This window comes from Peromyscus leucopus, chromosome X, assembly GCF_004664715.2.
Source record: "Peromyscus leucopus breed LL Stock chromosome X, UCI_PerLeu_2.1, whole genome shotgun sequence".
NCBI classification, from domain to species: Eukaryota; Metazoa; Chordata; class Mammalia; order Rodentia; family Cricetidae; genus Peromyscus; species Peromyscus leucopus.
In genome coordinates this window covers 26,452,386-26,472,051 of record NC_051083.1, presented here as the reverse complement: position 1 = coordinate 26,472,051, position 19,666 = coordinate 26,452,386, and the positions used below count along the sequence as shown (strand labels likewise).

Genomic DNA, 19,666 nt, shown 5'->3' with positions numbered 1-19,666 from the left:
GATGCTACATTTGTCCTTTTCCTCTTTCTTTTTTTTCTTGTTTTCTCCCTTTTAGGCTAGGTAATTCATTGTATTAGTTAGGATTTTCTGAAGGAACAAAACTGATATAATGAATATATCCAAAGGGCATTTATTAGAGCAGCTTATATGCTATGGTCTGGCTAGTCTAATGATGACAATCTCTCAACAGAAAGTCCAAGAATCCAATAGTTACTCAGTCCACAAGGCTGGGTATCTCAGTTGGTCTTCGGTATATATAGGAATTCTGAAGGAGGCTCTATTATCAGTGAGAGAATGCCTTAGTAGAATGATAGATGAACTTGGCTATGATTGAGGGTAAATAGACAAAAAGCAAAAGCTTGCTTCCTCCATGTCCTTTTATATAGGCTGCCACCAGAAGGTGTGGCCCAGATTTAAGGTGGGGCTTCCCACTCAAATGATCCAATCAAGAAAATGTCCTTACTAGTGAGCTCAGCTGCTTGGGTTTTAGTTAATTTCAGATGTAGACAAGTTGACAATCAAGATTAGCCATCACACTCATTAATTATGTGTTCACACCTTACTGTGACACACGTTTTCATTATCACATTGGAAAATGACACCCTCTAGCTGGGTTATGGAGAAAAAAGATGAATCTCATCTACATGTTTTTGGTTTCCACATTATCCAATGAGCATAAGTCCATTTGCTTGTCATCGTACACTCTCTGGAGCACTGTTCTATCCAAAGGTCTCTATGTCTGCTTAAAAAACAGAATAGTTAGTACCTAAATGGCTTTGAAATTCTGTGCATATCAGATAATATTTTGTAGGAAAGAAGAAGACTTCATTATCAACCATGCAAGATGGGCATCCAATTGTGTATAGAAAATGACAAAGTTTCAAAGTCACAAGATTGATTTCTGCAGCTTTACATGTACTCCATAAAGAGCTGACAGCACAGTATGGAAAAGAAGCCCATCTGATAACAAGATGAACAATGCTTTGGTTAGTATTTTTATCAACTTGGCACAAGCTAGAGTCATGTGGGAGGAGGGAACTCAACTGATGAATTGTCTCCATCAGATTAGGCTGTAGGCAAGTCTGTTGGGAAATTTTCTTGATTGATGCTTGATAGGGGAGGGCCCAGACCACTGTGGATGGTGCCATGTCTGGGCAGGTGGTCCTGGGTTGTCTAAGAAAGCAGGCTGAAGAAAGCCACAAGGAGGAAGACAGTAAGTAGCATTCCTCCATGGTCTCTTTCTTTCTGCCCTGACTCCCCTCATTGATGGACTGTGACATGGAAGTTTAAGATGAAATAAACCATTCCCTCCCCAAGTTGCTTTTGGTCATGGTATTTATCACAGCAACAGGAAGTAAACTGAGATGTACAAATAGGAGTAAAAAATGTATAACCTGATTTGTAACGAAGAAGCAAAAGTTCCTATTTTTCTTATTTGCTCTGCTTTCCACCTCAGGCCTGCTCTTTGCTTTTAATTTAAAACACAGTTGTCAGTGCCTTAAAGAGAAATCAAGGGCTGGGAAGATGGCTCAGCAGGTAAAGCACTTGATGAGTCAAGGTGAGGACCTTAGTCCAGATCCTCAGACTCCATGTAAAGTCAGACTCAGAGTGTGCATCTGTAATCCCAGGATTCTTATAGCAAGGTGGGAGTCAGAGGCAAATCCCCGGAAGGTCACAAGATAATTAGGCTGCAGAGTGAATATGAAACTTTGTCTCAAATCAAGTAGAAGTCCAAGTTTGATACATGAAGTTGCTCTCTGACCTCTACACACAGAGCACAGCAAGAACGTGTGTGCCCACGTGTACACACACACACACACACACACACACACACACACACACACACACGATTAAAAAACAGTACAAACCCTGAGGGCCCCTCCCACACATGCTAAGTTCTTGTGGTAGTGCCCATAAGTCTGCTTATAATTACCCTGCAAGTACTTTTGTGGGACGCTAAAGTTTGGAAATCAATACTGGACATACACTAAAACAACAGAACACTGATTCCAGACATACTGTATTCTTTAGGATGGCAAACGGATGGGAAGGAAGTCAATTATTTTGTTATACTCAATTCACAAGCCCAAGAAATGATCTTCAAAGCGCCACACAACTTTCCACTGCACATCAGACCTTACTCCAAAAACAAAACAGTTGCCATCTTTGCACATGCTCTGATTATCAAATGTTATTTTGTTGATAGTTCTGAGCATACCTACAAAGCACTTATTAGTAACTGAACAATACCACATTTCTTAAATACTACAACAGGAAAGAAAAAGTTTTAGTCATCAAATCATTGCAGATGTCCATATGTTGTTCATATGATGTCTAATGGTACAGAGGCTTGTCACAGCAGTACCAGTATGGGACTCAGAACAACGCTTTGGTCAAGATGCCAAGAATTTGGTTCTGTTTTCAGTGTGATACAGTTGCTTCAGCCAACAGAGAAAGAACAGATTATTTAAACAAAAACTGAATCCAAAGCAAGCTAAGGTTTATGGTAAAGCTCTTTAGTAACAAGAGTCAATTCATAATCATCCAATCATTATTGCATGGGCTTTATCTATTCAAGCAATTATAGGTATGTTGGAAAACTGAATGGAAGGTAGAGAGAGATTTACATACTTACTATCCCCACACACATTGAGTCTTTTCCATTCATAAAACGCCATAATACTACCCTAGTATATTTACTACAATCAATGCGCTGGCATATTATCATCCAATGCCCAGAGTTTACATTAAGGCTTACTCTTGGTATATAACCTATAAATGTGGACAAATGCATGGTAACTGTCCATCACTGCAGTATCACACAGAATAGTTACTTTGCTCTAAAAAATTCTGAATTCTATGGAATTTTCTCTCGCTTCCTTCTCTGTAACAACCAGGTTTTTTTTTTTTTTTTTTTTTTTTTTTTTTTTTTTTTTTTTTTACCATCTCAACACTTTTGCATTTTCAAGAATGCCATATCATAATGATGCAGTAATATAACCTTTCCAGATGAGCTTTTTTTATCCACCGATATGTATTTCTGATTTGCCCATGCCAATTCATTGTTAGCTCATTTCTCTTTAGATGTAAATAATATTTCATGGTCTCTATATACTACTTTACCCATTCACATTCTAATTTTGCTGCACAGAGATTTGAATCACTATAAATGAAGATGTTATAGACATCTATGTTCAGGTTTGGGGAGGCACACCGGTTGTTGACTCCCTTGACTTAGTACTAAACAATGTTATTAGGTTCTATGGTAAGTGTATCTTCAGCCTTGTAAGGAACTGTCAAACTATTCTCTGAGGGGGATATAAACGATTTGTTGTTCCCACCAATAATGACAGTTTCTATTTCTGCATGTCCTTATCAACATTGGTGCTGTCAGTGCTCTGAATTTTGTCTATTCTCATAGTTTGCAGTGGTATAACATTGTTATTTTCATTTTCATTCCTCTGGTAACATTAACTGAAGTCTCATCTGCTCATTTGCTATCTGTCTTTTTTTTTAATTAAAGTTCACTTTTTTATTGGAGGTGTGTGTGTGGAGGCCAGGGGATAACTTGCAGGAGTTTGTTCTCTCCTTCTGTGTGGGTTCCTTGGCTCAATCTCAGATCATCAAGCTTGGCAGCAAACATCTCTTCCCCCTAAGCCATCTTGCTGGTATTCTGTCTTCTTCATTAAGTTATTTTTGTTGAAGTCCTTGGCCTATTTTTAAAATTAAGTAATTTTCTTATTGCTGAATTCTAAGAGTTCTTTGTACATTTTAAATAACTACCCTTTATCACATATGTCTTTTGTAAATATTTTTCCCTGCCTGTGGCCTGACTGCTAATTATTGTGATAGTGTCTTTTACAGAAAAGAAATCAATAATTTAAATGAACTATAACATCAATTTTTCTTTCATGCATTGCCTTTGGTGTTGTTTTCTCTTCACCATACCTCAAATTACCTAGGTCTTTTAGCAGACTTAAAGTTTTACACTTGTTGCTGTTGTTGTTTTTTTTTCTTTTTGTTTCTATCGAAACAGAGTCATTGTTGTCCTGGCTGGCCTGGAAATCACCATATAGATCATGCTGGCCTCTAACTCACAAAGATCCACCTGCCCCTGCCTTTCAAGTGTTGAAAACAAAGGCATGTGCCATGCCCAGCCAGTTTTTCATTTAATGTTTAAAATCAGCATATATTTCTAGCTGCCTTGGTGAAGGATATAAAATTCATGTTTAGAAGTTATTTTTATATGTGAATATGCATACATCATTTATATAAATAAATGGAAAGACCAGTTTTGCTGTATGTCATTGCTTAGCTTGTTTGTCAAAATTAAGTTGACCATATTTATGTGGGTCTATTTCTGAACTCACTTTTCTGGTTTGGTTAATTTCTAATTTGTGTATTCATTTGTTAGTACAATACTGTCTTGATTGTTGCATCTTTGTGCTAAGTCTTAAGGTTGAACATTGTCAGTCCTCTGACTTTGTCTTTTACGTTGAGGCTTTTACCTTACTATATAAACTTGAAGATATTGACATGCAAGAAATAATGTGCTGGGAATCAGAATGGTCTGAACTGAATCTACATATCAAGTTGAGAACTGATATCATAATAACATTGAGTATTTCTGGGCATACACATCAAACATCTCTCCATTTATCTGCTCTCTGTTTCATCCACAGTTTATAGTTTTTTCTCACATATATGATATTATAACATTAAATATTATACTACATATTAATAGCACAACTTTCAAATACTACTTATTCATTGCTGATTCACAGGGACAATAATTAACTTTTTCATACTAACTTGATTACCGCAATCTTTTTGTTGATTCTTTGGATTTTCTAAATAGATAGGTGTGTCACCTGTAAACACAGACTTCTTTCTTCCCATTTTTCTTGTCTTATTGGTTTTTCTAGGACTTTCCAGCACAGGATTTAAAAGTAGTAGTGGAAAGGGACACTGTACTGCTCCTGATCATAGTAACAAAACAGTAGGTTTTTAAAAATAAACATTACTTACTGAGTTGAAAGAGTACTCTATTTCATTTTCACTGAAATTCTTATCAGGGATGGGTTTTGTATTTTGTCAAATACATGTTTTATCTATGATCATACAATATTCTTCATTAGCCTGTTTATTGTGATAGATTACATTAATTGATTTTCAAGTGTTGAACCTGTCCTGTATAGCTTGGATAAATCCCATTTATTCATGGTGGATGATTAGATTTATATATTATTTCAACCTGTTGAAACTTTGTTGAGCATTTCTGTGTATATGTTGATGAAATACTGGAATGTCATTGTGTGATTTTGATACCAGTCTGTGACCTCACTGAATACATTATGTATAATTTCTGCTTGTATTTTACCGTGTGCACATGAGATATGGTTAAATCCCTGTGATCTAAAAGGGCATCATTCTTTGAATCCAACCCATAAAAAGTAAATAAAATCTAAACTTGAAATCAATAGAGTGGATGATCAGAACTTCTAAAATATTCCTTCCAGAACTCAAACCTAATCACAAAAGTGCTACCTTTTAACTCTTAGTAGTTTTAAAAATCAGAAGGGAAAAATGCTTTGTTTCATACAAGACAGATGCAACTTTTTCAGATGTTTCAGAATGCTTGTTGGCATAACTATTACCCCTGCTGTTGCTGAGATAAAGAGAAAAGACTACAGGGGAAAAACACCAAGACATGCCAAATATCCTACTCTTTCTAAAGTCCAAGGAGAGGGAACAGTGTGAATAGAGATAGTGAAGTATATACTAACTCATAATACAGAGTGTCTCTGCACACATTACACTGTTTTCATAGCATGACTAGGATTCTAATTTTATTCATCATGTCATACGGCAAATACACATTTTAATTTTATTTTATTTAATGCTCTTGTCAGAAAGTCACTCTGGCCAATCTGGAGTAAACAAGGCATCAAAAATATATTCATACTGTCTCTCTTCCTGTCCTCCATCATGGTATAAAGTTAAGGTGAAAAAGAACCCCATGTGGGAACTTCATATCTGCCAGCTCTGCCTCTCAGTATCTGTGTGCGGGAGAGCAAAGACAGAGATCCAGGCAGGTAAAGTTTTAGAGTAGCTCACAGGCCAGACCAAGGTATTTTCCAAAGCAAGATACACCACCAGGTCCATTGGCATCAGCAGAAATGAAATTTAGGCCATTCCCTGCATAGTCCATGGAGCCAAGGCAGAAGAAACCTGGAGAGAGGTCTGAAAGTATGGGAGTGTGAGTTATAGGAAAACCACTTCTCAGATACTGGAAACTTGGGTTTTGAGATTTAAGAACACACCAAGTATTGGGTTCTATAGCCTTCCTGCACTTCTTTGTGGTACTGGGTAGGCCAGGTTTCAGTATCACAGGCAAGAAGTGAATGATGGGCTGCATTGGGGCCATACACAGAGTCAGCAAAGAGGACATGTTCTAATTCCAGAAGGATTATGGGATCAACTTCTCTGGAAAATAAATTTCACCAAAAGGTCAGGGGTGTGTGTGTGTGTGTGTGTGTGTGTGTGTGTGTGTGTGTTGTTATCATAAAAAATACCTAACTTCTCTCTCTCTGGAATATTATTATTGCTTTAATACATGACCTATAATAAATAAAATAGAAACAACACTAACAAGAATTTGGGATATCCTATTTTTTAAGGTGCTGGATGTGGTGGTGTAGCCTTTAATCCTAGCACTCAGGAGGCAGAGGCAGGAGGAGCTCCATGAGTTTGAAGCCCCCCTGTTCTATATAGGGAGTTCCAGAACAGCCAGGGTTACATAGTGAGACCTTGAATTAAAACAAAACCAAACAAGAAAAAAAAATCAAATAACTATTCATAAGGGCTGGAAGTATAGTTATATTGCTAAAGTGCTTGCCTTGAAAGCAAGAGGATCTAAGTTTGATCCTCCTGAATCCACATTAAAAATCCAGGTGCTGTGGACAGTGCTTCTAATCTAAAACTTGACAAAGCAGACACAAAAGGATGCTTGGAAATCACATGAAGGCCAGTCCAGCTGAATCCAGGAGCCCCAGGTTTAGTGAGAGACCCTGTCTTTAAAAAAAAATAAGGTAGAGAAGTGACTGAGGAAGATACCCTGAAGCCTCCATGCACACATACACCTGCATACACCTGCGCACACACACACACACACACACACACACACACACACACACACACACACACACACAAAATACATGTGTGCACACAACACAATAATAATAATGAAGTGAAATAAATAAACACTTTAGTAAATATATAGGGACATTTTAAAACAAATCCTCACAGGCATTCTCACATGGAGGAAGTAGTAACATTACTGCTTCTTTGTGTGATGAAAATAATAGGTTCCAACTTATTAACAGGGAGTTCTCTGACTCACAAATTTGGTGGTTATGAATTTGGGAATAACTGGTAAGTTTTTGTTTTTGTTTTTGTTTTTGTTTTTTTTGTAAAGAATGTGAAGTAGACAGTTGTAGCACCTTTGGGATAGAGGCCATTCATGAAATTGCATGCAAACAATAAAAGACAAGAAAAATTCACATCACCTACCATTAAAATTATTTATGATACAGACTCCTGAAAGTAGATCTATGGGTTTCCTTTTATAATCATATAATCATCATTAATATGTGAAGCAATGGGAGGCAGAAAATCATCATCTCTAAGACCTCCAATCATCTGTCATTCCCTTTAATCAAACTGGACTTGACAATCATGATTTCTTATTAGAAGGGGTTTTATGACCCTGGGTAATAGAATTCAAAAAAACTGCAAAAATATAATGATTTCTTGTGAATATGCAATAAAGTTGTAGTGGTATTTGATGATTGGAGCCCATAGGAATAAATTGAGCTCCTTAAATTATCGCCAATATTAACACTCCATTTTATTCCTTTGTTTCTTATGGAAGGCCAAAGCTGCTTACATTTGCAATGACATTTTTAAAATGACTCAGTGAACAATTTGTCCCTCTGAGGTATTTTCTATTCTGGGGATTGTGGGAGTGAATAAACCAATGGCAGGATGGCCATTTGTGGGTGTAGAGGGACGTGCCGTGGTGTGAGGTCTGATGCTGTAGAAGTTTAGTGGACTCCTGTTGCTGCAATGATTCTTCAATAGATTTATTAATGGGGTGAAATCATCAAATCACTAATTTAGTGGGCATGGGGTACAGCCTCCACAGTGAGTCATTGTCTACCTGTGTTCAAAATGACTTTTATGAACACAACACATCTTAAAATTTTGTTTGTTGGGTTTTTGCTGTAGTGTTGGGATTTTTGTTTTGTTTTGTTTGGTAATTTTGGGGTTTTTGTTTGTTGTTTTTGTGTATTTAAGACAGTCTCATTTATAGCCCCAGCTGGCCTAGAGCTTACTATATAGAACAGGTTGGCCTCAAACTCATAGAGATCCACCTTCCTCTCCCCTACAAGTTTTGGGATTAAAAGTGTGCATGTACCACACTACACTGGGCTCTTGCCTTTTGTTTTGAGGCCTTGCAATATAGCCATTCACTATGCATCCCAGGCAGTACTCAGACTTCAGATCTCCCGGCCTTAGCCTCTGAAGTGCTATGATTATAGATATGCACTTAAGATCTGAATGGAGCTTTTCAAGCAGGATCTGAGAAGTTAAATGTTGCCTTACTTGTTTGGCCATGAAATGTCCCTATATCATCAGACCTTCATTAAAGAAAATATTTTTATTAAATTAAATTTATTTATCTATTTATATGCCTATGGAGGAAGGGTGCAGGAGGTCAGAGGAAACAAACTTGCAGGAGTTGTTTTTGTTGTTGTTATTGTTGTTTTAACATCTTGGTCTAAGGCATTGAACTCAGGCTTGGGAGCAAGCACCTTCACCCACTGACACACCATGCTGGCGTACACTTCCAATTTTGAGTGAACATTTACTGTAGTACATGTGTGATAACCGCATACTCTATGGCGCATAGAAGAAAAACATATTGGCAGAATTTTTACTGTGATTTTATATAGCTCGGATGGTTAATATCTCAACGTATTTTAAGGTTGAGTATGTTATATGAATTGTTATCCCTTTCAGAATGTGTGTGTGTATATGTGTGTGTGTGTGTGTGTGTGTGTGTGTGTGTGTGTGTGTGTGTGTGTTCATGCATAACAGAGAGAGGGGAAAGGAGGAGGTAGGAGAAAATGCACACCAAACTCAAATAATTTGAACTATGAAATTAGACTCAATTATTATCTATCATATGACTGTCTGAAAATCCACCAGCAGCTCAAAGTCATCTCTACACCAAAGAAAGCAAATGTTTCTCAAAAACCTTCCTCCACAATGCATTTGTTTGCTGCTCATGATTTGTATATATTTCTATTCCATAAAACTATAGTATATAGTTTTAATGTTTATTCATTTCTTTTTTATATAACCCTGGCTGACCTCTAACTCACTATATAGACCAGACAGGCCTCAAACTTGCAGCCAGCCTTTTGCCTCTGTTCCTGAATGCTGGGAATACAGGTGTGTGCATCTTGCTTGGCAGTATAATTTAAATCGGAGTATTTCTGTAGGCAAAAATGATGAAGTAGCATGAGCTCCTTAAAAATTCCAACTATTTTTGACACTGTGTTGCTAGTGGATACAATCATTAACACGTTCCTTTCCTTTCCCTCTATTTCTGTTATCTACCTAGATGATACAATCCACTTTCAATATACAGTCCCACTAAAGAATAATTTAAAATTATCAGAAATTTTGTACCTTCCTGATTTTCAGGGAATTTAAAGAGAATCTTTCCTTGACTTATCCTAGGAGACTCACCATTTCAGAGAAAACCCTGCAAGATTTAATGAGCCAAAGATAGGCTCCTCAGCCCGACTTAATTTCTCCCTTGGTTCAGAGAAGTCAATTTAGAAAGCTACAAGAGTCTTCTCAATGCTTCTATTTATATTCTGAAGAACACAAGACTGGTGTGTATGTCTTTAAAAGCCACACCGCCTATCAGTTGGAAGATAGGGTAAAACTATCTCTGAGGAAGAAAGACATCAAGGAGAGTAAACCCTTGCACTCTAAAATTTATATGAAAATCCTTCCAAAGTGGGGTTGGAGGTGTGGCTTGATGATAGGACACTTGGCTAATATTTAAGGACTTGGGATCCATCCCCAGCAACACAAATCGAACCTTCAAGATGAACCAAAGCTCAGCACAAAATCACAAAACACATACTGGAGGAAAGAAGACCTTGGTGGAATCATCAGGACATATTTCAATCTCGGGAAGAAAATAAGAATTTTCCTTTGCATTGCATTTCTTTTCCCCTAAGCATTGCCACTTCTTGATTTCATGGAGGGCATTTATTTGAGAAAGATGCAGGGTTAAGGGGAAAGTAGCAAAGGACTATCAGCTTGGGTTTTAATTAATGTAAATGTGTGCACAGTAGATTTGTGAATGATGATCCATGCTAGTTAAGAATGCATTGCTGGTGGAACTTAGCCAATATTAATGTATGCCAGTGTCTGCTGCTTAGCCAAGCATTTAACTAATTGATGGCTCATTTATGTGAAGAGGGTGGCAAGACAGCTTCACCTCACTTTCTCCTCTGCTTTCTTAGTTGAATGGTGCAAAAAAGTGTACCCTGTGGATCTTGGCAGGTGTGGATTGGTGGGGGAGCATTTGCTATTATATTCAGGTACAGCTCTTCTATAGGAATGTAAGCTGTAATGACATTTAGCAGATGAAATTATGAAAGCTCACAGCTGGGAAAACATTTCAATTGGTAAAGTGTTTGCTGTGAAAGTATGAGGACCTGCATTTAGACCCCCAGAACTCTCTCTCTCTCTCTCTCTCTCTCTCTCTCTCTCTCTCTCTCTCTCTCTCTCTCTCTCACACACACACACACACACACACACACACACACACAGAAGACCTGGATTCAGTTCCCAGCATCCATATTGGGGCTCATAAACTATAACTCTGTAAATCTGTAACCAGGATTTCAGGGGATCTGGTGCCCTCCCTGACCACCAAATGGACAGAGTGTGCTGGCAAAATGCACACAGACACAAAATGAAATTTTTTCATATATAATTTGGGGGCAGGTACCCTTGTAATGCAAGAACTAGGAAGGCAGGGACAGGTTGGTCTTTGGTGCTCAGGGTCAGAAAGCTTACCCTACCCAGCAAGTTACAAGCCAGGGAGAGACCCTGTCTCTAATAAGGTTTTTGTGTGTCCCAGTTCTCCAGGAACTGCATAGAGCCACTAAAGGAGCTGACTGGATTGGACTGTCATTGTCCCTCCTTGATAAGCTGGCTGATATATTATTGTCTGTTTATTTAAGTTCCCACTAAGTTTTAGACTTGAAAGAAAATAGCAGTGAACATATTGGCTGAACTAATTCCCATGCTGGTGAATCCATTACATTTCTGCCTCTATGTGGTCCTGGTACTAGCTGGTATAATAAATATTTCCAGGAATTTGATGCACAGTTTCACCAAAAAAAGTCAAATTTTTAACACAGATAATTAAATAATTGACTAGTTCACCAGAAAGGACAGAAATCTTAACACACACACACACACACACACACACACACACACACAAATACACATACATGTGCACACACACATGTGCATACACATATACACACATGGATATACATGGATATATAAATATTTCCCCAAAGAAAATGGAAGGTAGACATGAAAAATCTAAGTAGGCTCTAGGGAATATTGCTCATTGACTTAATATCAAAAGAAAGAAGAAATGCTAGATCAAAGAATCATGATACACAGTTTTTAAGAAGAATATGCAGAATATACAAAAATGTATCAAATACACATGCCATGAGAAAGTTGTAATACATACGTAAGAAGATGGCATTTAACATTAAAATGCATTTTATATTACCAAGATGCTAATATGAAGCTATTTTCTTACAAATTAAATCATAAACTTTGCAGGTAAAATAATGAAACTAGGGAAAGATCATATTGAGAGAGGTAATGCAGACCCAGAAAGACAAATGTCCCATGTTCTTTCTCATTTGAGGATATTGGTTCCTAATCTTCAGATGTGAGTACATAGCATGGAGTAACTTAGAAACCAGGAAAGTAAAATAGAACCTTTGCCAGGGTGAGGAGGTTGGACAACAATAAAGAGAGGAATCTCAAGGTATAAGTGATCTGATCATGGAAATATGGAAAGGGGGGGTCCTCCTTGAGGGAGGGGAGGGAGGTAAATATCGAAGGAGAGAGCAGGGCAAAATCACAATAAGGGTTCTGAAAAAGCCATAAGGAACCACACTATTAACTTGACAAAAAAAATCCCCAAAACTATAATACATGTAATTGTATATAAATATACATACATAGTTTTAATAAACTTTATTCATCTGGGTTAACAATGTTCCCTCTGAGAGCCAAAGACTACTTCAAAGACATGAGGCACTTCTTTTGAATTGTTGGCCAGGACTGTCCAAGAGTCTTCCAAAATATATAGCCTATTTCTGTTGCCCTTGGTTGCTCACCAGAGGTGGAAGTTAATTCCCTATTGATGAAGACACCATGCTCTTCAGAAACAGGACTTCGAAATCCCTGAGCTAAAAGTCTCCCCCCTGAGGAGTAGCTTTTATGATACCAGAAGGCACTGTGCAATCTTGCAAAAGAGAGAGGCAACCAAAAGTCACATCCAGCTAAGACATCTGTAAACCACATCAATGACCAGCATTGTACCGTAACTTTAAGGGTACAGTAGTGACACTCATACCTTGACAGTAACCAACAGCCCCTTAATTGGTATTAAGACCCACTCAACAAGAGAGAATCCATTCCTAGCACAGGAAATAAAACTAACTACTCAGTGAGAATGAAGTCAAGGATACGGGAGAAGAATCTAAATATTTATCCTTATACCCATAGATAAGTGTAATCCTCACACATCATTAAGAAATATCTCTTTACAACAGAGAGCATTACAGAAAACCACAGCCAATCAAAATTCACAGTTGTAGAGTTTAGTTCCAATGGATACACCAGCAGAATACTCCCATACCTAAGGCTTAGGGGTCACTGTGGAAAAGAGGGTAGAAATATTTAATGAGCTGGAGGACCAGAGAGTTTGCTGTGAAATTGTGTCTCTTAGTAATGTCAAAAGCTACACACATAAAGTCTCACCAACATGACTGCCTAAACATGAGCTTAACAAAGACAGATTGAATGGACATGCCAAAGTGTATGAGAAAAAGCCCACAAGGCCTCAACCCTGCACAAGTAACTACAGACAACTAAAAATGTTGGGAGCATGAAACATAATCTTCCCCAGGGAATTGGTTATCCAATACCAAATGGTTAGCCTTACATACATACAAGTAACATTATATGGAATGAGCAGGTGATATGTAGGAATATATATATGTATATATGCATGCAAAATAATTAATGTAAAAGAGGCAATGGATTTATGGGTGTATGATGAGGTTGGAGGGAGGAAAAGGGATGGGACAAATGTTAAAAATATATTATAATTTCAAAAAATAAGAAATTTTCTTAATTTGAGTTAGATTTGTTAAACAGAGTAGACATCAAGCACTGAACCAATTCATCCTTCTTTTCCCATTTTCTTTTATGTGTAAAGGTGTTTTGCCTATGTATATGTATGTACTCCTTGTATATACGATGCCAACAGAGGCCAGAAGAGGGCATCATATCTCCTGAGACTGGAGTTGCAGCCAGCTGTGAACCTCCATGTGGGTGTTTGAATTGAACCCGGGTCCTCTGGAAGAGAAAACAGTACTCTTAACTGCTCTGCCACCTCTCTAGCTGCCACCCTCATTCTTCTTTAACATAACCTCACCCCATTTTTTTCATTCCTGAACTGATCCACCTCTTTTTCCTTATCATTACACTCAAGCTGACTCTATCCTGAATTCCAGCAGTGAATAAGTCACTTAGGGCTGGGCAAAGAGGCTATCACCATGAACTTGGTTGAGAAAAATGGACATAATTGAGAAAAATCTTTCAGAGGTGATGGGTGATGTATCACTGGTCATCATCACCAAATGGAAGAATACTCTTTTGCAGCTATGATAAGAAAAACATTAAGCTGCTAAGGAAAAAAATTAGGTAGTCAGAAATGAAAGTAGCCTGAGAAAAACAGTGTGGAATCCTATTTTTTTAAAGGGATTCCACACTTTCATTGCATACTAGGAGGGGAAAATGTGTATAGCTAGTCCTCCATACTGACTGTGAATGACTTCTTGATCCAGTTTAGACCTATCCTGGGACTTCCCATTATAGAAACTAACATTAACTTTTCTATTCCAGCTTGTTGGGGTAGAACCCAATCCAGCCCAAACAAGCTGGAATAGAAAAGTGAATTCACTATAATCTCAACTAGAGTAACAAAAATTTAGATGATTATCATCTCAACCTGTATCCAATCCTAGAACAAACTCTTCAACCAGCTCATGAGGAACTATCTATCCTTTTTACAAAACCCTTGGCTTATAGAAAAGTCACTACTTTTTGAGGTGGTCCATTTTGAAGCAAATGTAATAACTTTTCTAAGTTCTCCTTTCATACCTATTAATTCTAGTTCTAATTTCTAGAATTACTCATTTAAATCCTACTGCCTGCCACATGATAGACCTTCAAACACTTAAAGACATTGATATTCACATCTGTTCAAAATTCAGCACTGTTGTTAGACCCTGTTTCCTTCTAGCCTCACTGTATTCAGTTTCCAGGATTTTACTACCTCAGGCACTACTCAACTCAATAATGTCCAGACTGAGAGATGAAAATATAGCTCAGTGGTAGAACACTTGCCTAGCCTATACTAGGTCATAATTCTTATCTGCAAAATCATCATCATCTTTATCTTCATCATCAGTCATCATCATGGTCATCCATATTGAATTCACACACTGACTATGAACTCAATGGACTTTGGCCGAAGCATGTCTACTACGGGAGAGTAAATACTACTTAAATTCAAATCAAACTTAGATGAGAGGACAGCATGTACAGTACAACACAGTAGATGCCATCTAGAAATATACTGAGTTTTAATTGTATTACAAATTCTTCACTGAGCATATTAAATCCCTGTGTGAGGCACTGAATATAGTGGGTAAGACAAGTGATTGAATGCCAATTTGGTGTTGAGTTTCTATGGACTCACTTTAGGATGTGAGGTTGAATTCAGCAGCCCATGGTATACAATTAGCTTTGTTTCACTATGAGGTTGAATTTTCCCACCCAAGACTGTAGGATAACTGTATCTTAGGTAATTAAATGTCATTTTATTTCAACTGGAATAAAAGGAAAACTACTCTCGGGTTTTCATATTGTGGTGTATAGTCAGGATTTAGCCTCTAACTTTTTCCTTGATAACATTCAATTTTCCAGTGGCCAAGTTACTCTATTGAGTTTAGAGGAAGCTATGAATCTGTGACACATTCAATATGTGGCCATGGATTCTTTCTAGTTTGTGTAAGAAGATCCCATGCAAGGTGATTTCTTGTTCCTATCATTAAATGGATGAGTCTACTTCCCAGTAGCTTAGGTCTGGGCTGGCATTGTGGTAAAAATGATGTACTGTATCTTTAAAAACTGGGGCCTATGAAGACACAGTTTTACACATATCACCTTGCTAACTATCTGGGGAAAATCCTATAAGAAATGAGGCCCATCTACTGTGTTGGAAGATCAGAGACCATTTGAAGAAGTGTTCATATCTAGAAACCACTAGCAAATATGCCCCTGAGATTTCCCAGACCTTTCTGATGAACTGTGTCCCAGATGAATGCAATCAGATGAGAAAAAGGCAAAACCAACATTGGAACTATCCAGAAAAGCCACTGAAATGCAAGAAATAATAAATTGTTGTTTTTCTAAGCCATTAAGCTTCAGGGTAGTTTGTCATGCACCAATAGATAACAGAAAATCCAACTGTCTCCCATATGTCTGCACTTGTATAGCTCAGAAGCACATCAAAATTTATTCCACAATTAAATGTACCTTTTCCCCCTGTAGATTTCCATTCCTTGCCCTCAACCTGTATGAGGTTCCTTTGCTCAAGGATTCTCCACCTACAACATACAATATTACACTATTACACACTCCTACTGCATCAGTTGCTTTTCTCATTGCTGCCACAAAATGCCTGACAAAAGCAACTGAACAAAGGGAGTTGAAGGATACAGTTGATCGTAGTGGGGAAAGTACAGAAGTGGTTGGTCACGTTGTGTCCACCCTCAGGAATCCAAGAAGGAGGAATGCTGGCACTCGGCTTGCTGTTTGTTTATTTGTTTTCATTTTCGTCCTAGCCCATGGACTGGGTCTTCTTAGCTCAATTAACTCAATCTAGAAACTATTTCACACACATGTCCAGAGATATGCCTCTTAGATGATTCTAGATCCTGTCAAACTGACAATCAATAGAACCACCACACGTACCTTCTCCTAACTTTTAGACCATATACAATATTTTTGTTTTATATCCTGCTTTCATTACTTATAAAATAGTTCTGAGCACACAGTAGGAACTTTTTATAAACTATCATTAATCAAGATATCTTAGCTAACTACAAACAACAAAACACAAGTGTCACTCAACTAGCATCTCAAAAACTTCCACAAATTGTAATATGTCCTATTTTATACAAATTTATAACAAACCTGTTGGTCTATCATGTAGATCAGACTGGCAATGACCTAAATGTCAGGTAATAACCCCTAGAAGTTCATTTCTCTTTATACGTAAAAAGGATACAAAGTTGGGGGGATGTAGGGAGGTGAGAGTAGATCTGGGAGGAGTTAAGTCAGAGAGTAGAGGGCAAGTAAAATCAAAATATATCGCATAAAATTCTCAAAGAATTAATAAAATATTACAATATTCAGGGTAGCTGTCATGGTCTTTTATAACAAAAAGCCTTGTAAGGGGTAATTAAAAAACAACAAGATTATTATTAATTTTTTTTGGTTTTTCAAGACAGGGTTTCTCTGTTTATTCCTTGTTGTCCTAGAACTCAATTTGTAGACTAAGCTGGCCTCAAACTCAGAGCTCCGCCTGCCTCTGCCTCCCAAGTGCTAGGATTAAAGGTGTGTAACACCACCTCCCAGCAAACAACAGAATTTTATTGCTCCCAGTTCTGAAAGGCCAAGGTCAAGCAAGGTATAAGCAGCATCTGTATCTCTTAAGGTATTGCTCTGTTTCAAAGATGCTGCTTTCCTGCTGCATCCTCAGGTGGAAGAGAAGCAAACATCTCTCTTGGGACTCCTTTATAAGGGCACTAATCCCTTCATTCCAGGTCCTATTCTCTTGATCAAATCACCTTCCCAAGAGTCCACCTCTTAATCTATCTTGGGGGTTATGTTTTGTGAAAGAATAGGGAAGTGGCCAGAAACAAAATACAGTCACTGTGTTAACCCTAACAAGGAACTAATTGTTGGGAGATTATGAAGAAAGGGTCCTCACTCCTAATTCCCTGATAGTGGATAGCACATATAAGAACCATAAAAACAGAGGATACCACAATTTATACAAAAAGTAGTTCTACAAGAGCTACAACTATCTATTCAACCTCAGACACATACCTCTTCTGTAATGGATTACTCTGGCCAAGGACAACAGTTTCAAAATCTCTAATATAACTGCTTTCATTTTGGCTTTTAAAAATGTTCTGTCTTCACACCTTTAAACAAGCCCATAGTTTGCACACTCCTATTACAATACTCTGCCATTATCTCCAAAGTATCAACATTCTTTTTTTAAAGAAAATATGTATTATTTATTTTTAATTTACATGTATGTTTTCCTGCATGTATGTATATGCTACATACATGATGTGCTCACAGAGACAAGGAGAAGGAATTGGGTCTCCAGGAACTGAAATTACACATGGTGGTGAGCTGCCATATAGGTAGTAGAATTGAAACTGGGTCATCTGCAAGAGCAGCAAGTGCTCTTAACCACTGAGCTACCTCTCTAGCCCCAGTAACAACCTTCTTTAGATAATCTCTCTCACACATTTTTTAAAGTTAGGTTGATAGATTTAACATGAAATTGTCGGGGCGCAAAGAATCAGACTATAGCAGTAGGCACTTGCTGCTCTTATAGAAGATGGAAGTTCAGTTCCCAGCACCCACATAATAGTTTACAACTTTTCACATCTCCAGTTCCAGGAGCTCTGATGCCCTCTTCTGACCTCTGTGAGTACCATGCACACACATGATACACAGACATACATGAAGGAAAAACATGCATAAAAATAACAAATAATTTTTTAGTTGCTTTTCTGAATGTGAGCACGAATGAAGCTAGCTTCATTCATCTAGAAAAACTGTGAATATGGACTGACAGATAAGTGGGTTAAAAAGAATCTATTTTTTTCCTTGTACCTTGCAAGCTAGAATGGTCTCCTATGTTTCCACTTTTGTGGGGCATAACAGGTATAATGAATATTTAAAGGGATTTATGGAAAACTTAAAGGATACCCAAGAGTAGAGAGAAGTTAATTCACTTCCATGCATCCACATATATTATTCTTCTTTTCATATTAACATTAATATTTCACAATCACTGGCTTAAGAGCAACTGAATCACTATCACCTACAATCTAATAGGTGAGGTTCCCAGATTTATTTGTGTTTAATGGACACTAATTAACAGCATCTATGTATTAAGTGATGATTTCGTCTAAGTATATGAAAAATAACCTATCCCTAATAGCCTTTTATTTTTACTCAACCACAAAAAACCCCAAATGTCACATTAGAATAAATGATTCATTTTAGCTTTAATCAATTACATATTTGTTGCACTTATTAAGCCATTATTCTTTCCAAGGGTGTGAGAAATTGTATTTTCCAGGCATGACAATGGCAAAACACAGAACAGAAAAAAAATCACCTAATAGTCTACCTTTTACACTAAGAAGAAATTTTTTTTAAATGCCACATGCCATGGTATTTTCTTCTTCTTTTAGCAAAATCAGACTTCCTGATTGTTGCTAATTCTGCTATTCAGAATACAAAACACTATTATTGTAAGTTTAGGTACTGAGGTGGTCTGAAAGAAAATGGCCCCCAAAGGGAGTGGCACTACTGGGAGGTGTGGCTTTGTTGGAGTGGGTGTGGCCTTTTAGAGGAAGTGTGTCACTGTGGGGGCGGGCTTTGAGGTCTCTTTGGATTAAGCTTCACTCCGTGTAACAGACCATTTCCTCTTGCCTGCCAGATGTAGGACTCTCAGCTTTATCTCCAGGATGAAGTCGGCTTGCATACTGCCATGCTCCCTGCCATCATAATGGACTGAACCTCTGAAACGCTAAGTGAGCCACCTCAATTAAATGTTTCCTTTATAGCAGTTGCTGTGGTCCCGGTGTCTTTTCATAGCAATAAAAACTCTAATAAGACAGAAGTTGGTACCAGGGACTGGGGTATTACTGTTATAGGCCTGACCATACCTTTGTTTGAAGGAATATGGACCTTGGGACTGTGGATTAGAAAAGCAGATGAATGCTTTAAGTGAGACTTAATGAGCCATACAAGTAGGAGCATGGAAGACAATGGTGCTGAGAATGATTTGAATTGTTGGGGATGGCTCAAGGGGTTTCAAAGGAGAATATCAATATGTGGTCTAGATATCATTCTTTTAATATTTGGGGGA

The 19,666-nt window shown here is 37.7% G+C and overlaps 1 protein-coding gene and 1 pseudogene across 8 annotated transcripts in view; one reads left to right on the top strand and one right to left on the bottom strand.

Moving 5' to 3' along the window:
• Positions 1 to 19,666, bottom strand: part of Frmpd4 (FERM and PDZ domain containing 4) — a 937,357-nt gene that overhangs the window by 566,288 nt on the left and 351,403 nt on the right. The window lies entirely within an intron of this gene.
• Positions 5,900 to 6,756, top strand: LOC114702945 (annotated as a pseudogene).